This window comes from Lathyrus oleraceus, unplaced genomic scaffold, assembly GCF_024323335.1.
Source record: "Lathyrus oleraceus cultivar Zhongwan6 unplaced genomic scaffold, CAAS_Psat_ZW6_1.0 chrUn0258, whole genome shotgun sequence".
NCBI classification, from domain to species: Eukaryota; Viridiplantae; Streptophyta; class Magnoliopsida; order Fabales; family Fabaceae; genus Lathyrus; species Lathyrus oleraceus.
In genome coordinates, this window is record NW_026112649.1 from 1 (window position 1) to 3,174 (window position 3,174).

The window sequence follows — 3,174 nt, forward strand, 5'->3', positions numbered from 1 at the left end:
TTGGGAAGAAGTAATGTTGTCATTAGAAATAATGTCGGGACTATTGAATTCGTTTGTGTCAGAAGATGAACTATTGGGTAAAGGGTGTTCATGGTTTGAGATATGTGCAGGGCTGAAAGGTACACTAGATGTACTATGAGGGTTTAAATTAGTAAGGATTTGAATATTTTTGAGACTAAGACAAGTTGTTGTGAGTTCAGTATTAAAACACAAGTCAGTAGGGATAGTACTAGGTGAATTGAGAGAGAAAATGGAGCTAATAGTTGGATTGTCATCAATTGATGCAAATATATCAAAAGGTAAGGACACATCAGTGGTACTAGTATGTTGAGTAGGAAATATATGTTGAAACTCAATGTGGGTATCATCAAGCACTACGCCAAAAACTGGAATAGACAGCGCACCTTAGAGGGCGCTTTATTACAAAAGCGCACTCTAAAGTGAAGCGAAAAAATAAGGAGCGAACAACTGGAATAGACAGCGCACTTTAGAGGGCGCTTTTGTAATAAAGCACCCTCTAAGGTGAAGCGAAAAAATAAGGAGGAGATAGAGGGACAACAATACAGGGCGCTTTTTAGAAAGCGCCCTCTAAGGTTACCCTTAGAGGGCGCTTTTAAAAAAGCGCTCTATAAGTCCATGTGCATTTCCAGTTTATAAAGTGCTTTTGGAAAGCCTTAGAGAGCGCTTTCATAAGCGCCCTCTTAGGCCCCCTTTAGAGGGCGCTTTTTTTCCACAAGCGCCCTCTAAGGTCCCCTTTAGTAAACATTAAAATTATAACATACTGCGCGTTTTTTATTTCACTCTCTGTTATTTTCGTTCTTTTCACGTTAGGGTTCTCACTGCTACGATTTTCGCTACTTCTAAGGCGTTCTCCTTCCACCTCTGTTAGATCTACGACGTTTCCTCCTTCTATTAATTCGTCGTTAGCTGTTCGATTTTGACACCATAGGTATTTTTCTAATCTTCATATTACTTGGTTTCTCTTCTGACGTTCGCTATTGTTCATTTTTGGTTTCATTTTTCTTGGTTCATACATTTATTGAGTATTCTCAACAATAATTATTGTGTTGCAATGCTAGCAATGGAGACTAGGCATTATGGGTTAAATTTCACCAACTGTTCCATTTGTTTCTAGATGTAGAAAAAGGAGGCAGCAATATCTAAAACACCTTCTACCAATCAAAGGTACTCTATGCTATTCTGAAGGAGCACATTGCAGATGATGTTGACTACAAGGTTTGCTTTCTAATCTGCAACCTACTGTATTTTAATTTTTTCTCTGTCATTTCACTATGAACTGTTTAGATTAGTATTTTGGATTAGTAAACTGTGATTTGACAACAAAGTTTAACTTTTACAATCATGTTTACATGGATTTGGAGGATATGTAATGTAGCTATTGGTTTATCAGGTTCTTGTTTTCTGCACAACCGCTATGGTCACAAGACTTGTTGCTGATCTCCTTAGGGAGTTGAACTTGAATGTGAGAGAAATCCATTCAAGAAAGCCTCAGAGTTATAGAACCAGAGTTTCTGATGAATTCCGGAAGTCAAAGGGTCTCATCTTGATTACTTCGGATGTATCTGCATGTGGAGTTGATTATCCAGATGTTACTCTTGTTGTACAGGTATATTTGGATCTCCTTCCTTGTTTCACTTGTGACTATATTACCAGCATGCTCGTGTCCATATGAATTTCTGTCCTGTTTAACGCATACTCGTAAGGACACTCAATACATACATTTGCTAAAAGTGCAAGCCTTTTTGATTATGATTTGCCAAATTATTTAACGCTTTTATTGATTTCAAATTGTCATGTTCTTCCATTTCTACAATGAACAGGTTGGTCTACCGGCTGATAGAGAACAATATATACATCGACTAGGTAGAACGGGGCGAAGAGGAAAAGAAGGGCAGGGCATACTGCTACTAGCTCCTTGGGAAGAGTTCTTTTAGCTACTGCAAAAGATTTACCTATTGGGAAAGCTCCGGTCCCTTCATTTGATCCTGACACTAAGAAAAAGGTATACTTGGATATACAAGGGAGACAATTATTGATTTTCATCTAATACTTTAGCTAGTTTTAGACAAACAACCAATATGTGGAGCAACGATTAGCTACGAGTTTGGCAAGATCGCGCGTGTGTCACCATGATTTTGGCAAAAGCTAAATTTTAAAGCTTTAGCAAAATTACAATGCCATCTCGAGTTCATTAAACTCACTGTGATTCCAACGATGCACTTACATTTTAAATTGTTAACAGGTGGAAAGGGCTCTATCTAATGTGGAGATGAAAAATAAAGAAGCAGCATATCAGGCATGGCTTGGTTACTACAACTCTAACAAGAAAGTGGGGAAGATAAGTATAGGTTAGTGGAGCTTGCAAATGAGTTCAGTCGATGCATGGGGCTTGATAGCCCTCCAGCTATTCCTAAGCTTGTCCTTGGCAAGATGGGTCTTAAAAATATCCCTGGTTTACGTTCCAAATAGGTTTCCATTCAATTTCTGATAACAGTCTTGTGAAAGAGAGAAATGTTCTTGAATTGAAATGCCCCCACTTATAGTTTGATTTTAAGACTTGAAACTTCTAAATTTCAACTATCATAGTAATTTTTTCTGTATATTTTGTACTTCTAGATGAATTATCATTTAACAAGTACTGCAGAAACTTCAGTGCCAGATGAATTTGTACTGTAAATCACTGATGCAAACTGTCTAAAATAGATATTCAATCATTAGTTTATGATTTAAAACATATACCTCGAATTGTTTTATATTTTGTGTGTTGAAAAATGATAAGAATATATTTTGATGTTTTGCTTTGGTCATTCCCATTGTTATTTTATAATATTGTGGTGTGTGAAAAATGATAAGAATATACAGTTTTAGGTGTACTGCTTCAATATACAGGTTGTCTAAAATAAATAAATAAATATAGCGCTTTTTAAAAAAAAATTTAAATAACCACCCACTTTAGAGGACGCTTTCCAAAATAAGTGCCCTCTAAACCCTTTAAATTTCCACTTTAGAGGGCGCTTTCCAGTAAAAGCGCCCTCTAAACCCTTAAAAGTTTCCACTTTAGAGGGCGCTTTCCAGTAAAAGCGCCCTCTAAACCCTTAAAAGTTTCCACTTTAGAGGGCGCTTTCTTTAAAAATCGCCCTCTAAAGTGGCCCT

General features: G+C 36.9%; 1 pseudogene; it reads left to right on the forward strand.

The window, feature by feature from the left end:
* Window positions 1-31: 31 nt before the first annotated feature.
* LOC127113041 (DEAD-box ATP-dependent RNA helicase 31-like) lies at window positions 32-2,679 on the forward strand (annotated as a pseudogene).
* Window positions 2,680-3,174: the final 495 nt, after the last annotated feature.